Consider the following 18,225-nt stretch of genomic DNA (forward strand, 5'->3'; position numbering starts at 1 on the left):
TAACTCTCACCAAAGTCCCAGCATCCCTGATTGCAGCATGGTTAGGCTTGCCACAGCAATACCCAACTCCTGGGACTAGCTTCTGTCTTAGTTACTTTTTCTACTTTCGTGTACAGGTACAGGGACCATGATCAAGGAAACTTATTAAAGAAAGTACTTAATTGGAGACTAGCTTACAGTTCTAGAATGTGAATCCATGATTATCATGGCAGGGAGCATGGCAGCAGGCAGACAGGCAGGCGTGGTGCTGAAGCAGTAACTGAGTACTTGCATCATGATCCACAAGCAGAGATAGAGATAGAGGTATAGAGATAGAGATAGATTGGCAATGAGAGGCAGGGGAGAGAGAGACAGAGTGAGAGAGAGAGAGAGAGAGAGAGAGAGAGAGAGAGAGAGAGAGAGAGACTAAATATGTCATAGGCTTTTGAAACCTCAAAACCTGTCCCTGGTGGCAAATCTCCTCTAACAAGGCCAGACCTTCTAATCCTTTTTAAACATTCCACCAACTTGGAACCAAGCATTCAAATATGTGAGCCTATGGGGGCCATTCTCATTCAAGCTGCTGAATAGATAGGCTGGTAATTGTATGAATAACTGCAGAGATGGGCAGCTGAGTGTATGGGTGGGTGGATAGAAGGGTGAGTGAATAAAGGAATGAATGGATGGGTGAATAAACTGATAAATAGGGAGGTGGGTGCATGGACACATGAATAAATGAGTGATGGGTGGATGGATAGGTAAGAGGGTAGCTAAATGGAGGCATTGGTAAATAGATAGATGGGTGGATGGGTGGATAGGCAGGTGGGTGGGTGGGTATGTGGATAGATATGTAGATAATTGAATAGTGAATGAGTTAATGGGTGATCAGGTGGATGGATAGAGAGCAGAAGGAAGAGAAAATTGAAAGCAGAGAGAGAATTTGCCTTAATTTTTCCAGTTAGCTATCACAGAGGCCAACAGCTCAGGCTTTCTTGCCCTAAATTCAATGAATATTCATGTTGGTCCCTCTTCCTACACTGAGATGCATACCTTGGATCTGTGGCTAGGCTTCAGGATTAAGCAGAGTATCTAACACATCCATTACCAGAGTATGGAGCTGTGTTGATAAAAGCAGTGATAGTAATTGAAATGGAAATGTCTGGTTTCTTTGGAGACTCAGTTGTTTGTCATGTGATGTTTTCCTGGAAACTGTCTTATAAAAGGATATTTTCACTAAAGCAGATGTGTGGGAGGATATTTTGCTGAGAACAGACATGTGGTGGTTTTCTGAGAGCTGCCTGGAAAAAGGGCATATGATGTTCTGCTAGAGCAGATGCTTGAGAGGACACATGTTTGGAAAGGATATAAATATAACCCAACAGAGAGTGGATGATGCTGTGTGGTATTGGTTCACCTTGCCACTTTTTGTTGGTCATCATAGGGCTTGGCTGACACTAGTCTTTACTGACAATGCTGTGTAGTATTGGTTTTCCTTGCCACTCTTTGCTGATCATTGTTTGTCATGACTTCCTAGAAAGAAATGCACCAAAGAACTTCTGGTAGTGTTCCAGTGACTTCTTGCTGCTTGGCAAAGCCTTGTGGTTTCTTCTGAATCTAACTGCCCATTGCTAATTTGTAAATGATGTTTGTGAGTGGATTGAGCTACTGCTGCTGATATCCTGACAACACAGATTAGATTTTCCCCAAAGAACTATTTCTAAACAGTTCTGCCTTTGCCCTATTAACCTTTCCTTTCCACTCCCACTGGTGGGTTGTGGGCTAGAAGGGAGGTTAAAGCATTTATTAAACTAAGTTTTGAAAAAATATAAGTCTACAAGTAATAGGTAAAGTCCTCTGCCATTGATCCCTCAGCTGGAGCCTTTGATTTCTGATACCTTATGTTATCCACTCACTTAGCTACCCATTTATCCATTTATCTGTTCACTCACCTGTCTATCTATCCATCCACCCATCTTATCCATGTGTCAGTGTTTCCAGTTACCTATCCATGTATTTATACATTCACCTATCACTCAACTATCTACACATTAATGAAGCAATTAATAGGACTTTCTGCAATGGAATGTTCTATGTCTGTTCTGTAGCCATTTGCCCCATGTGGCTATTGAATGCTTGAAACTATGGCTAGTATTGTTTGGATCAATTTAACCTTACATTTCGAAAGTAGCAGATGAGGAATGGCTGCCATTATTGGACTTCATAACCTTGATGGGCCTGCCTAGCTCTTATTTGTAAAATAGCTCCATCCGAAGAGGAGTCCCAAGACAGTGAAGTCATAGATTTCCAATCTGGAGAACTCCTGCTAGAGTTGGATAAGAGCATTACACAGCAGTTGCATGTGTGGGCACAATGATGTGGGGCCTCCCATGCCCTACACTGGGCAGATACCTTGAGGGGCAGGCTTAAGTCATCTGTGCCTTGATGTATTTTAGTGAGACTGCTGGTTACCTGCCATATATCTGTTCAGTGTATCTCAAGACTTGTGATTTTCAACTGGGCACCTGGTCTCCTAAAATAAAGACCACAGGCCTCAGCTTCCCTGCAGTTTACATGTTTCCATGGGACCTCATTCAGCGAAACAGGATGAAAGCAGAGCATTGAGCCAGCTAATGGAAAACATCCTTAAGGCATGTTCTTCTTTGCCCCTTTTCCCCTTTCTGAACCTTGCTTCTCAGAGCACAGAGGGCATGGCTAGAGCACATGTCAATACATGAGGACCAAGAGGAAGCCCCTGGGATGATGGAAGGACAGCTTGAAGCAGCCTCAGTTTCATGTTTAAGTGGAACTATCTCCCAAGCCCTGTGAGCAATTGCAGTGGAAGCATACTTCCAGGGCTTCTTGCATTCTCTTTAAGCATACAGCCTGGGCTGGAACTGAGAAGCCAGGGCTAGGTTCTAAGCCATCTACTTCTCTCATTTCCCAGCTAGCCCCTCCTCCCACTGCAGATAAACTCTCTCCCTGAGTGAGGTACTAGCTTCCAAACACTCTTTTACCTATCCTACTGTTTATGGTCTAAATATCTTCTGAGCTGCTCACAACTGAAACCCACACATAAAGCCAAGAATTTTTATCTCTGAGGAGCCAGGCTCTTGCAGTTAACCCTCCACTCTTGATGTAGTTTTCAGAGTCTTGGTAGCCTCTGGAAAGTCTATGTACAAGTGCATACTCTGTTCTTGGTTGTGTTGCCCTCAGCCTGAGGACAGCAAGTCTAAACTAACTGCCTACCTGAGTGGCTTAAATGATGGGGTAGCATGAAGTAAAGGAGAGAAAAAAAAAATGCCCTGGACAGAAAACAAAGCACTGAGTTAACAGGCCAGAATACAGTAGGCTCTTCTTACCTATGAAGGGCATGTTTTAGGGATATATATATATATATATATATATATATATATATATATATCTCCAGAACTACATCTAAAGTTGAATACTTTATCTACATCATATACACTTTTCTTTGCATATAGACCCTATGATAATGATACTACATGAATTAGGAAATATGGAAGACTGATAACCAGCACACAGCTATAATAATAAATCCTAAATTGCCAGCATTGCTGTTCTTGTCGTTTGGAGCCACTGTTAAGCGAAGGACCCTTAAACATAAACCGCGGCATACTACAGCAGTTCATCTGATAACACGGCTACTAAGTGGCTAACTGGTGGGTGCCATATATGGTATGGATACCCTGGCCTACACAAAGCAATGATTCACAGCATTATTCTTAGGCAGTAGAACATCTCTTCATGTTGGGGATGGCATGCAATTTAAAACTTGTGAATTATTTCTGGAAGTTTCCATTTCTATTTTCAGACTGAGGTTAACCACATGTAACAGAAACTTCAGAAAGTAAAACTTTGGGTAAGGGGCAGGAGAGTACTGTATTATGCTACCACAAGCAGAAATAGATTCCAGTGAGATGACATCTTTTTATTTCTGAAATGCTGGCATTCTCTTAATGTGGTAGATGCCTCTTGGCCAAAGTGGTGTTTGAGTCCCGTGGGGACAGGTAGAGCACACAGAGTCCAGTGTTGGCATGAGCCAGTCATCCCCGTGTGAAGGCTTAAAGCAGATGTTATAACTCAGGTAAGACAGACAGTCATACACATGTGCCCAGAGAGAGATAGAGACAGTCAGAGACAGAGACATGCAAACACACACACACACACACAGAGACAAATACACAGATACACACAGAGATGTATCCATAGACACATAGACACATAGAGACACACAGAGACATATAAAAAGACATACAGACATACACACAGACATGCACGAATATGCACCCAGATCCCCATAGACACAGAAACACATACATGCATGTATGCATGTGCATGTGTGTGTGTGTGTGTGTGTATGCACGTGCACACATACACACACACACACACACACACTGATCACTTCCCTCTTTGGCTGGTTTTATGTTCTCACTCTACACATCTTGCTTCTGTTGTAGAACAATGTCTCCATCTGTACCTGGTCAGACCTCAGGGACCTCAGGATCCTAAGAGAAAGGGAACACATGTCTCCTCACTGACCCTTTCTATGTACAATGCTTCTCAGCATACAGGCCCTCTGTCCCCATCAAAGCTAAGGGCGCCGCAGCCAACCTTAGGAGCCTCTGTGGGTCTGTGGGCTGCAAGGCATGATGTATTTTTTCCTATAGTGGGTGGGCAGTAGGCAAAAGCTGTCAAGTTGTAGTGTGTATTTATAATGTCCTCTAAATCTGTATAGATCTCCAGGCTCTTTCCTTATTCAGGGTGGCCCCTCTCTGTATTTCAAGACCCAAGGACCTCAGGCTTATGGCCATGACATCAGCACCTGCTATTGCTAGGGACCTGGGCACATGAAGCTGAATCCTCAAGGAGGCTGCATTGAAACCTCATGTTTGGGAATGGGTGGGCAAAGAAGAGGCTCAGCTGTAATTTTGGTTTGGCCTCTCCCAGCAGGGCTGGTGAGGTTACTTACCATTTGGGCTTATGGCTTTGGCTGCAGGGCCAGTTTAAGTGCATGGAAAGAACACTGGTGTGGCCACACTTAGAGTACTGTCAGCTAACAGAGGCCAGCCTAGGAGCTGCTCCTTGGGGCAGGGAGCCTGAGCAAGGGGTCAGGAGTTGGAGGTTAGCTCCACTCCGCCCCAAGTGCCTGTGGAGCATAAAAGACTCCTAGCTCCTCTCTGATGTCACATCTTTCTTGTGTTGGATGAAGGGGCTTCACAAGATGGCAGTGAGCACCCCACATCCTGGGTTCTAAGTCTCAGCCTCACCCAGAGGGCCAGAACCATTTAGGACACTGGCTTGTTCTGGGTTTAGAGCAGTGACAGTTCAAGGTGCACCTGAAACCTTTTGTGCTAGAAGGTGACTCAGAGTGTCCTGGGGCAAGCGGGACATTAGAAGGTAAGCATATCCATGACCAAGCACAAAAAGTCAAGTAGTGTGGATGAATCACTGGGCCCATTGTGAGACAGGCAAAGGAAGAGAGTGGGGAGGAGAATCCATTCATCACCATTGGAGGGCAGCTTTGGACGAGTGTCTATCCACCCTGCTGGCAGCAAGGCAGAAAGCAAGAGAGAAGCAGACCCATTGAAGGGCCAGGACAATGTATGGTGGCTAAGCCCATGGAGAAGAGGGCCATGGAGAGCTGGGATAGTCACAGGAAGCAGTCATCCTCCATGGGTAAATCAGTGAGCCCATACATAGAGAGGAGCCTTGCTCTGAGCCAGTCTGCTACCCCCTGTTCCCTTCTTTTCTTGAGATAGTTTCCTGGGAGCCAGTGGGCCACCACTCTTCTTTCTGATGAAGGACTGCCTTGGGTGAGGGGGTCTTTCCCTGTGGGGCTTCCCAGATCCTTGGTTGAATTAACCCCTTTCTGTCCCTCACACACTTAGATGTAACTCCTGGCCTTTGAGTAGCAGTTTAGTCTACTGCACTGGCCTTGTTAGTGCTTGGGAAATGTTTGCCCTTGGGATTTGTAGGATGATGGTGAAGGGCCCTCTTAAAAGGGCTGTCTAGAGGGCATGAAGTTCTCACAACGGGGACAGAGTCTCAAGTAAGCGGTGTGTGTGTGTGTGTGTGTGTGTGTGTGTGTGTGTGTGTGTGTGTAGGATGCATGACACCTTGAGGTTTTGAGAAGACAGACACAGCTGAAACCTGGGGATAATCAAGAGCCCTCAGGGACTACCTGGGTAGCAGGTAGGAGCTGTGTTCAGCTTCCCAGAGAAGATGGGCCTGGAGCTTATGACACTGCAGGTTTGGCCTGGTTAAGTTCTGGGACTTAATGTCAGGTTCCTGACTGAAAAGCCTTTTCATCAGCTTCTGAATGGATGGATGGTAGCAAGTATTATAACTGACACTGAGCGCTTGCTGTTTGCACTGAGGGTGGCTGATTCATATATTCTATCCACATTTAGACAAATGAGATATACTCACTGGTCCAATAGTGGCATGGGGTAACAAATTGCTTTCTGATTGGATTTCAGGTCTGCTGTACAGGAAGCACTTTCATGTCTGCTACTATAATTGCTGTCCAAAGCACAAGGTTGGTGAGGTCCTAAGTCCTAGGGTAGAACCTAATATTGTTATTTTGATAAATGGTCACGTTGTCAAATTACTTAAATATTTATGTTCATACACACAGATGTGTGCTGGGCAGTTTTGAGTCAACTTGACACAGCTAAAGTCATCTGAGATAAGGGAAACTCAACTAAGAAAATGCTTCTGAAAGACCAGCCTTATGAAAGTCTGTAGGGCATTTTCTTAATTAGTGATCAGTAGGGGAGGGCCCAGCCCATTGTGGATGGGGCCATCCCTGGGCTGATAGTCCTGGGTTCTATAAGAAAGCAGGTTGAGCAATCCACAAAGAGCAAGCCAGTAAGCAGCACTCCTCCATGGCCTCTGTATCAGCTCCTGCCTCCAGGTTCCTGCCCTGTTTGAGTTCCCGTCCTGACTTCCTCTAATGATAAACAGTGATGTGAAAACATAATCGAAATAAACCCTTTCCTCCCCGAGTTGCTTTGGTTATGGTCATCGCAGCAGTGACAACCCTGACTAGGACATCAAGGAAGAGGGGACAGAAAGGCTGCAAGAGCTGGAGCATGTGGAAGAGTGGTTGGGATGCCATCTTCCAGACAAAGCATGGTTATAACACCCACAGTATGTGGTACCCACAGCATGAGATCCTGGTACCTACAGCGGCTGTGGTTACCAGCATGAGATCCTGCCAGCCAGAACTCAGGCATAGACGGGGTAGTGTTCTCCAGAGCCCTCCCTTATTGAGAAGCTATTGGCAGCTGAGAGCTTCTGGGGGAGGAAGAATCGGTCTGCTCTGAGGGTGTGGCCACCAAGATAGGTTTCCCATGTTCTCGTGGGTAGCCCACACCTGTGTACATATGAGCAACAACAGTTGGACTTAGCGGGTTGTAAAAAACGGAAGGACACACAAAATTGGAAGGGGATGTGTGTTAAGGGGAATACAGGGGATCGGAGGACAAAACAGTGGGAAGATAGGATCATGTTTCATTGTATGCATGTATGAAATTCTCACAGACTTTTAAAAAACATAATAAAATTTTAAATTAAAAAGAGGACAACTACTTTACCCCAGTAGACACTGTTATTTTACCCCTCAGGAAACTATATGGTCAGATGTGTTTCTGTCCAGGGCTCCTATGGAGTTGTCTTCTAGAAGGGCAAGGTGACGCCAGGGCTGCAGCCCAAGGCAAAGGCTCCCTGTGGATACCCTGGTGCCCCCATGTTGGAGCCATCATTAGAGTAGTCTATTAGGACACTAACAGCTGAGAGCTGAGTGCCCCACACTGAATAAGGGAGCTTTTCAAGACCTGTCCAGGTTCAGAACCACGTTACAGCTGCAAGCTGCCCCTGGGAGGTAATACAAGCCCGTCGGGGAAAGAGGGAGGGGCAAAGATCTAAACAGATAAAGCAGATAGCCAGATGGCCACTGGTTCACCGCAGCTCAGTGTCATGAGTCATTAGGGAAACGCATGTCAAGTCCATGGGAAGGTGCCACCACGCCCACGCCCACACCCACGCCCACGCCCACGGGGAGAGCAAATGCTCAAGGGTTGAGGTGCTAAGTGCAGGGGTGGTAGAGATGGAACCTCTTCCAGTATGTTGCAGGGAAATGTAAAAAGGTGTAACTAACTGTTTTAGAAAATGATTTGGAGCAAGGCATAGTGACACATGCCTGTAACCCTAGGTCCTGGAGGCCTGACGGTTACCATGAGTTTGAGGATAGTCTGGGTGACCATTTGGGCTATTCCTGTGAAGTTGAACGTATCTCTACCGTACGGCCATTAACCCACCTCTTAGTATTTCATCCAAGAGAAATGACAAGCTTGTATGTCCACATGAGAGTTTGCGTATGGATGTTTCTCAGAGCTCTAGTGGTGGTAACTAAAGAGCAGACGCAGCCGTTGATGTAAGTTCAACTAGCAAACACACTCAAACTGTGTGGGGTTCCCTGTGACTTAGTTTGCCAGCGCTGGGCCAGATTTCTGGAGTCTGAGGCCAGGTTTTTTTATGTTGGCCATATTTAAACACAGCATCATTTCAGAAAAAACAGCTTTCTGATGACAATTCAGTCTGGAGTGTACAACAAAGCTTAAGACATGTTTACACTGATGCTCTTTACAAAGTACTCAGGGCTCCTTCTAGACACATGGGTTCTGTTGTTTCGGAAACAGTGCTGAAGACCAGCGTCTCTGGAGAGTGATTGAGGTACACACAATGCCTGTGGGAGTCAGGATTGACCTGGCCCTAAGATAACACAGAGGTTACTTAGGCTGTTCTAAAGCATAAGTGACATCCCTCATAACAGACTGAGAAGCAGTGCTCAGGATTTAGGGGGAAAGGTCCCAGATACGCAAACATAATACTCTGAGGGACTCTGGTGAAGCCTGGATCTATAGATAGCAAAGATCACCAGGTCGTAAACTCCATCCTTTCCCAGCATTCTGGGTGGAAGACAGGTAAACGTCTCCTTCCTTTGAAGAGACAAGCCTGGGTGATTAACTTTCTTGGCTTCTCCAGTACATATCTGTGTGCACTAGAACCTCTAACCCACTACAAAACTGCCCAGCTAGATTTGATGGCACATGCCTTTAATCTCAGAGTTCAGGAGGCAGAAGCATGCAGGTTCAGAATTTGAGGCCCACCTGGTCTACAGAACGAGTTTCAGGACAGAGAAAACCTGTCTCAAAACAAGACAAAATACTTGTGCCCAAACAAGGGTATGCAGGCCCTGCCACAGGGACACTTGTGTCCCACCAAATCTCTCGGGGCCTAACTCAGGAGTGTGGCTTAGGTAAGGTTGAGGGGAGAGGGTTGGTGAGCAAGGGGACTTTTTCTGACATAAATGGAGAACATTCACAAGTGACGAATGAAGTGCAGCTGGCCTCCCGACCTGCCCTCCATGGCACTGGGGACAGTGGCAGGGCAGGTTATTTACTCACTCAGGACAAGGCTGGCCTGACCCAAGCATTTTTCTAGTTGACAGTGACCAGGTTTGAGATTGTTGTAATATGATGGTCTCTCCATGTTGGCCCTGGTCCCAGGTGTGTGTGTGTGTGTGTGTGTGTGTGTGTGTGTGTGTGTGTATCCTGACCATTGCTGTTTTCTTAGAGGTAGGGCATTAAGAGAGGGTTACTTCCAGAAGAGCTGGGTCTCTTGGTAGAGCCTTTCAGATCCTATTCCCCACTAGACCGTGGATATCACAAGTGTCCTTAAAGAGGTTATTAGGTGACAAGGCCCAAGGATGAGTAAAAGATCTGAGAGATCTCTCCTTCAGCAGACGATGACAAAGTCACTGAGATTATTCTCCAGAATGTGGGGCTCCCAGGGGAGAAGAAAGACTCTTCCTGGCAAGGAGGAGATGTTGGGAAGAAGAGGTCACACAAACAGGGCCCTCATCAGATGTGTGAATTGCAAGTATTCCTTCCCACCCTGTGGAGGACCTTTTCACTGCAGACTGGTCCTCACCAGAGAGAAATGAACTCGAGTGTTACCCTGCATCCACTTCCAATACCTCAGCTAGAGGCTTGAGGTCAAGGTGATATCAGGCTACTTCCTGGTGAGGGCTCTCCTCTCCTCTCCTCTCCTCTCCTCTCCTCTCCTCTCCTCTCCTCTCCTCTCCTCTCCTCTCCTCTCCTCTCTCCCAATCTCCCTCTCCCTTCTTCCTTCCCTCCATCCCTCCCTCCCCCCACCTTCCAAGACATTAATGAGGACTGCAGCCCCACAGGACCAGGGCGACTACCCTGATCTCATTCAGGTTTAACTTCTCTGTTTTGTTTTTCAGACCATCTCGGTAAGTAGCTCTCACCAGCCTTTGAAATAGAGGCAGTCCTCCTGCCCCAGCCTTCCAAGTGCTTTATAGCTTTATGCTTGCTGTGCCCAGATAATTTACCCCCCGAAACCAGTCACATAGGGTTAGGGCCTCAAGTGCATTTTGGCAGAGGAACATAGGTCAGTGGCCAGCAGCTAGCTTCCATATCTGATTATAGTCAACACATAGGGTGAAGTGACTCATGGGCTTAGTTAGCACCTTGGACCTGGAGGTTAGACACTGAGAGGATGAGCTAGCCTTTCCTTCTTAGAGCCTTACTGTGGCCTCTGTTGGATGCATGGGTTGGATGCAGAGCTGCTATCCAGCTCTGTCAGGACATGAAGCTTTGTCTAATCATCGACCACAGATGTAGTGTGTCCTGCATGTATTTCTTGTTACTTCTGATGTATGCTTGGCTTCTCCAGAACCTGCCTCTAAAATTCCCGGGGCCTCAAGTCCCACTAGGCTCAGCTAATAGGGAAATGACATTTTAAGGATCATGTTAAATACAACTGAGAATCTTGGCCTTATTAGCTGCCCCTTTCCTTGATTAGCATCTCTGCAATGCAAAAATCACCAATTTTCAAAACCCTTTGAACCAGCTTGTTCTTTTATCCTGGCTAGAGGGTTAACACTTGAGTCCACTTTGACATGGACTCAAAAGCTACCCATGCCAAGAAATGATAATTCCACACAGTTACCCACAGTACTGCGCAGACTTAGTCATTCTTCATGCCACACATGTGTGACTTTACTGTCAGATGCATTCCTAGAAATGTGTGTCACAATGATGGCTTGGCAGCCAGCAGCATTTCATGTTTCTTCAGAGTCTGGAAGTGAGCAGCTATGTTTCCTGCCTCCCTTGCTGCTAGGGTTCTGAGGTGAACTGGATTTGACCTGGTGGTACACTAGCAAATACTTAACCAGCAGTTTAGGAGGAGGAGGAGGAGGAAAAAGAGGAAGAGGATGAAGAAGAGAAGGAGGAGGAGGAGTGCCAGCAGCAGAAGGAAAAACGAAATGGAGAGGAAGCACCTCGGTGGATGTTGCGTGATTTCTGTTGTGTGAATACTTCTGTCAAGGTCTATTTATTTTCAGGATGCTACTCAGTGGTATAGCGCCTGTGGAGCTGGGATTGCCACTAGAGCTGAGTCTCACAGGCGTGAGCCAGCCCTAGCAAGTCCTCTGTTCTGAAATCCATTGTACAGCTCTTCCACTTTTCCCTCTTCCCTGCTGCTTTTGGCTGTTTCTGCTGCCAAGCAACGCCGTGAGGTCATTTTTCCTATGCAGAGCCCCAGGGTCTTTTCCAGGGGTCAGAGGGTGTGTGGAGAGGCAGATCTGGTGGCCTCTTAGCCCTGTTGGCTAACAGGCTCAAGTAGCAGTGCCCAGCCACTGGTTCCCAGGTTTTGTCCCTATTTAGTAGGTCTGGCTCCTCCTCACGCTCTCAATGAAACTGTAAGGCCCTCACTTCCTGCCTAAAGTCCTCTGGGATTGAAACTGTAGAGCCTGCTCTGAAGCCAAAGCTGGAGATAGAAACTGTAATAGGAAACCACTTTGGATTTGAAGCAGATATACATTGTTCTCAGGCCTGCCCCTAAGCCAGCTGCGGAGAAGAATTAAGTGAGTTTGAGACACTTGGGAAAAATCTTTAGCAAACTTGCCTCTTGTGGTTGGTTAAGTTGCACTGCTCTTGCTGGAGAGGGACACCTGTTTGAATTAAGAAGGACAAAGCTGTGGCCACAATTATTAGGGTCATAGCCTGGGTCTTGGGAGCTCTCAGAAGGCAGGCTCTGCTGTGACTTTTCCTCAGTAGAGCCATTAAAGAAACAAGAAATATGGAAAAGCAGAAGGGGAGGAGGGGTTCAGTTAATGTGGGTGCATTAGGGAAAAGGATGGAGAAAAATTTGTTTCTCCAAATCCATTTTGGGGTCCTGACAATAGGATTATGCAAGAGGTATGGAAAACAACTTTCTTGGTCAAAAGTGGGTGTGTCCATCACTGACCTGCCATTACCTCAGTTCCAGTGTCTCCTGCAAGTCTGACAGCTTGTCAGAAGTATGAAATCAACCTCTAGGAAAAATTCGCTCCTTCTCTGGCACCAGGCTTCTGCCTTACCCAAGCAGAAGACTCCTGTGGACCTGCCAGCTCCTTAGGCCCCATTGTCTCAGCCTAAGGGAGAGAAGGAAGTATCTCTCTGCTCATACTAGGACAGTTAGAAAGCCATTTCCAGAGCCTTTTGGGAGTCTGTCTTCTCAGATCCACAAGGCCCAGGCTGCAGTGTGTGTGTGTGTGTGTGTGTGTGTGTGTGTGTGTGTGTGTATAAAACACGTGCATGTGTAGTACCAAGGGGAGTGTATTTTCTTGGTCCTCTGCAACCTAACATGAGTCGCTAGCATATGTCATCTAATTTGTTTATGCAAATACACTTTGAGGCTGGGATGACCTAGACAAGACATGTCTTCTGAGGTGATTTTCATATAGATGGCCCAACAGCCCTGACATGGTACGTTTAGGGATTCTCTCTGTCTCTATCTGTCTCTCTCTGTCTCTGTGTCTCTGTCTCTCTCTCTGTGTGTCTCTGTGTCTCTGTCTCTGTCTCTGTCTCTGTCTCTCTCTCTCTCTCTCTCTCTCTCTCTCTCTCTCTGTCTCTCTCCCTCTCTCTCTGTCTTTCTCTCTCTCTGACTATCCTGGAACTCTCTGCATACCACGATGGCTTTGAACTCAGAGATCCACCTGCCTCTGTCTCTGTCTCCCCAGTGATGGAATTGAAAGCATACACTGCCACCGCTGCACCTTTTCGTTCTCTACAGGGAACACTTCCCAGAGGAGGAGCCTGCTGTCAGCATTCGGCTTCTAAGTTGGCGTGAACAATCAGGTTCTTTCTAAGCTGCGAGCAGGCACTTTATGGAGGGCCAGTGTGCTGGGAGTGAGACACAGCCTTTGTGATTCTGACAGCCAGGACTATGGGCAGTGGAGTCCTCAAGGGTATCCATAAAAAAAGGGTCAGTCTGGGTGGGACCCCTTGAAGTGCTTGTTGAGCCCTGGAACAAGATGCTTAAGGACTTGGAGTCCTTGGAAAAACTCTCCAGCTCTCTGTTGTCATTTATAAAGTGAAACTGGATGTACTTTACATCCTCGGGGCTGGCGGGGGAGTAGGTTAGAAGAAAGACTAAGGTTCCGTGGAGAGAGAACATGGGAGCAGAAGGGTGGGAGGCATCTACCTGGGTTCAGGCAGTAAGGAACGCAGCATGCAGTGTGAGGACAATGGTGGCCAGAAGGTGCAGCCCAGTGTTGCTGTCAGCACCTTGAGCCACACAGCACCCCCTCTAGGGACCCTCACTCAGCCAAAGCCAGGTCCTTGACTACTCTGCAGGGAAAAGCTTCAGGAGGAGTCAGAGTGGCACAGTTAGCGAGTTCATTAAGTAAAGATAACAGATAGTGCACAACTTAGGTTTAAGCATGGGTAGAGGAGGTGGGTGACATTTAAGGTCAGTGAAATCCCAAAGATATGACGGATGGCTTCCTAAGAGTGAGGGCTACCCATAGGTATCTTCATAATGGCTGTATACGATCCTGTGGCTCTCTGGGTTACGTTGTTCAAAGATGGACGCCAAGGTTGAAAGAGTCAACCAAATTTGAAATGTAAGCAATAAGAGGACTGGGAAGGTGGCTCAGTTGGCCATGCGCTCAGCTCTGGAGCATGAGGATGTCAGTTTGATCCCCAGCACTGATGTAAGAAACCAGGCATAGTGGCCTGTGAGACTGGCAGATCCCCAGGGCTCACTGAAGCTAGCTTACCTCATGAGCCCCCGCTCTCAGTGAGAGACTGTCTCAGAAAACCAGGTGGATGGCTCCAAAGGAACATCACCAGAGGCTGACCCTTGGTCTCCACATGCAGACACATATGTGTAATCCAAATGCCAAGTTTGTCTTTTGTTCTGCGTGTGTGTGTGTGTGTGTGTGTGTGTGTGTGTGTGTGTGTGCGCAGTTTGAAGCCTGTTGTTTGTGTTTAGGGCTGAGACAGGCCCTAAGCATAATCTTTCATTTGTTATTTTTCACATCCTGGCTGAGATGTCTTTAAGAAAGCACATATTTGGGCTGGAGAGATGGATCAGTGGTTAAGAGCACTGGCTGCTCTTCCGGAGGTCCTGAGTTTAATTCCCAGCAACCACATGGTGGCTGACAACCATCAGCAATGGGGTCTGATGCTCTCTTCTGGTGTGTCTGAAGGGAGCAATGGTGAGTACATAAAATACATAAATAAATCTTTAAAAATTAAGAAAACACATATTATCAATGGAAGCAATTTCATCAGCTTTATTGGTTGCATCCAAGTTTCTTGACCCCCAGAGAACCACAAACTAGATCCAAGGGTGAACTAGACCCTATGGTGAACTGGACCTTGTGGTGAACTAGACCCTGTGGTGAAAGGCTTCCTTCTTACCCCATGCCCTTTTCATTTTTTTCTGCTTCCAAGCAACTGGCCAAGTTGGACTACTGTTTTTGATTACCAGGCAGGACATCAGACTCCTCCCAAAGAGAATGTTTCATTGGTCTAAATTCTTAACAATGGTTGGGGCTACTGTCAGTTACAGGCCACAAAGCAACATGCTTTTATTTCTCATCCTGTAATAAGTTTGGTTTTTTCCTGTATGAACTTTAATTTGGAGAATTGTTGCATATACAGCAAGTCCAGAGATGGGCCTTTTCAATGCCAGCTGTGTGTGTTCAGAGAGAACTTAGGACATGATCAGCCCCCGGCTTTGGGGATGTATGTGTTCTTGCATTTCAACAGCAGGCTTGAAAGGAATGCAGAATCAGTGAGTCACTTCAGCCCTTCTGAGACCGCTGACACTCTTCTTTGAGTTAAAGTTTAAGGCGATTCAGGAGTACAAACTGCAAGGTTTGCACATTTTAATCCGAGTGAGAAATATTCGACTAAATTGGAACAATGTCTTTAAAAATGATCGTGTTATTTTAAAATAATGTTACCCAACTGAAACACATTCTTTTAAACTTAAAACTAAAGAATAAATCAAGGGAATTAAATATTACAGGAAACACGGCAGTTGCCTGAGCTCTGTCTTTTATATGAGTTTTGGCTTTCTGGTGGATTCATATTCCCACAATATTATCATTGCAAGATCCAGTGGTTTTTTTTTTTAAATCCATGTACAAGATTGCACAAACATTACCATTGTCTAGTTCTAGAACATTTTTATTACTTGAAAAAATAAATTTCATCTGATTAGCAGTTGCTCCTGCTCTCAACGTATCCCCCCAAGGCAAACACTAACCTTTACCTCCATGTTTGCCTTCTCTGGTGTTTGAGATCCATGACGTCAGAGTCTATGTGACTGTTGGCATCTGACTCCTTTCAGCTAACATCATGTTTCCAGATTCATCCACACTGCAGCATGTTAGAATTTTTTCTTATGCCTCTGTGATGTTCCACTGTCCAGGTTTACCCATTTTTCTGCTAATAAGCATTTGAATTAGTGCTATCTTTGCCTATTATGAATGACACAACTGTGAAGATTCCTGTGCATGATTCTGTGCGACCCAACTCTGATGGTTAGCTTTCATTGTCAAAGTAACACAACATACAGTCTGGGAGGAGAGTCTCACTGAGAGATTGCCTCCATTTGATTGGCCCATGGGCATGCCTGTTGAGGACTGTCTTAATCGTGTTAACCAGTGTGGGAGAACTCAGCCCAGTGTGGGCAGCACCATTCTCTAGGCAGAAGATCCTGAACTACTGAGGGGAGCAGCAGAGCATCTTACTTAACTAATTAATCTATAGACAGAGCCTCATTGTGTAGTCTTGGTTTGTTTTGAACACTGTGTAGACCAGGCTAGCCTTGAACTCATGGAGATCAACTTTTTTCTGCCTCCTGAGTGCTGAGACTGAAAGGATGTGCTAACCATGCCTGACAAAAGAGGTTTTTTTTTTTTTTTTTTTTTTTTTTTTTTTAAAGATTCATTTACTTATGCGTATGTGTTTTTGCTTGCATAAGTTTATATGCACCATGTGCACACAGGAGGCAGAAGAGACCAGAAGAACAAGTTAAGATTCTTTGGAACTACAGTTATACGCTGTTGTGAGCCATCATGTGGGTGCTAGAAATTGAACCCAGACCTTCTGCAAAAGCAGCAAGTAGTCTTAACCTCTGAGCCATTTCTCCAGCCCAATTATTATCTTTAGTTCATTACAATTTTATCGCATCAGTGTGTAGTTCCTAAGAATGAGATGATTTTTCTAGCGAGTCATGCATGGTTATATAATAAGAGTTTCAAACGAGTGCAATAGTAATTGTGACCCGAATGAACTGAGGGACTAAAGCATGGATGCTGATACCTGATAAAATACTCTGACAAAAGCAACTTAAAGGAGAAAGGCCCTCATGGCGTCCAGGCAGCACCTTGATGAGTCCACAGTTGGGAAGCAGAGACCGGTGATTGTTCATGCTCAGCTCGCCCATGTTCTGCCTGGACTGCTCTTACTCCAATTGACCACCCCTCATGGCATTGTTTTTATGATTCACCTACCCCATGGCATCTTCTCTCTCCACCTTGTCTCTGTTCTCATGGTCTCTGCTTCCAGCCCCTAGCCCTGAAACCAAAACCCTGCCTACCACTCTTCTGTCCAGCTCTTGGCTATAGGCATCTTTATTCAACCAATAGTTTTAAATTAAGGAGCAAGGTTTGTGAAAGGGTGTATGTGCTATGGCATAGAAGCTCACCACTATGTCATTTTTAATGTAAATTAGAATACTGGCATGGGCTAGTTTCCATCACTCCAGTCTCCTCACGTCATCTCTAGAGATGGAGGGGGCAGAAAAAGAATCTCCTGCAGTAGTGACATCTAGGTCAGGTGTCTCTGGAACACCACACATCCCTGAGTGTTATAATACTACCAACTTCTGCCTAAAGTGGATGCTGCCTCAGTAACTCCAGCCAGTTTTCACCCCAAGAACCCCTTAGTAACCTCAGCTATGCACCTGCTGGCAACCCATACCCACCAGGCTCCTCAGACCTAGATATGGGCTGCAACACTAGCTCTTGGATGTGCAGAACCTCAGGTTCTAGTGGGACCTAAGAGGTCAAAGTTGTTGATGCTGAGAGTATAAGACTTGCCCAGTAGCTCCTCTGGACTCTATGGGGAGTGCGCTCTAAGCCATGGTGCTTATAGAAGCACAGTTGCGCTTCAGGTACTGGCAATCAGCTTTGTGAGACTCGGTGTGCTACAGTCTGGATCCGAAATATCCCCAGAGATCTGCATGCTACAGGGCTTGCTGCTGGCTCATGACGCTCCTAGGGGGTAGCAGTACCCTTGAGAGGTGAAGTAGAGAAAGTGAGGTCACTGGTAGGGGGATGGTTCTTCCCCTTCTGCTTTTTGGTTACTGTAATGTGTGCAAACTTTCTCCCATGCAGGTTCCTGCTGTGTAGTGTGCTAGCAACCACAGGCCCTAAGCAACAGGACCAATGGTCGCAATCCAAAACTTATTCAAGTAGGATCCTAAAGGAACCTTTCCCTCTGTTTTTTAAAATTACAAATTACATTTATTACATTTATTTATGTAGTGTGTATGGTGGAGGTGCAGATGATATGGTGCATGTGTGGAGGTCAGAGGAGAGCCTTCAGGACCTGATTCTCTGCTTCCACCACGTAGGTCCTGAGGGTTGAACTAAGTTCACCAGGCTTGGTAGCAAGCATCCTTATCCGCTTAGCTATCTCACCTTCATTTTCTCAGTTATTTCCTCACAGTGACAGATAGCTAATGTAAGTATGTTTTAAAAACATTTGGAGACTAAGTAAAACAACATTACCGGCACTAACATGCATTTTTGGCATAGGTAGTTGCATTAGCCAGGGATCTGTGGAG

At 46.0% G+C, this 18,225-nt stretch overlaps 1 long non-coding RNA gene across 2 annotated transcripts in view; it reads left to right on the forward strand.

The window, feature by feature from the left end:
- The window catches only part of LOC143442609 (uncharacterized), a 48,518-nt gene that overhangs the window by 12,313 nt on the left and 17,980 nt on the right, over positions 1-18,225 (forward strand). The gene's annotated exons all lie outside the window — the stretch shown is intronic.

This window comes from Arvicanthis niloticus, chromosome 1 (assembly GCF_011762505.2).
Source record: "Arvicanthis niloticus isolate mArvNil1 chromosome 1, mArvNil1.pat.X, whole genome shotgun sequence".
Taxonomy (NCBI): Eukaryota; Metazoa; Chordata; class Mammalia; order Rodentia; family Muridae; genus Arvicanthis; species Arvicanthis niloticus.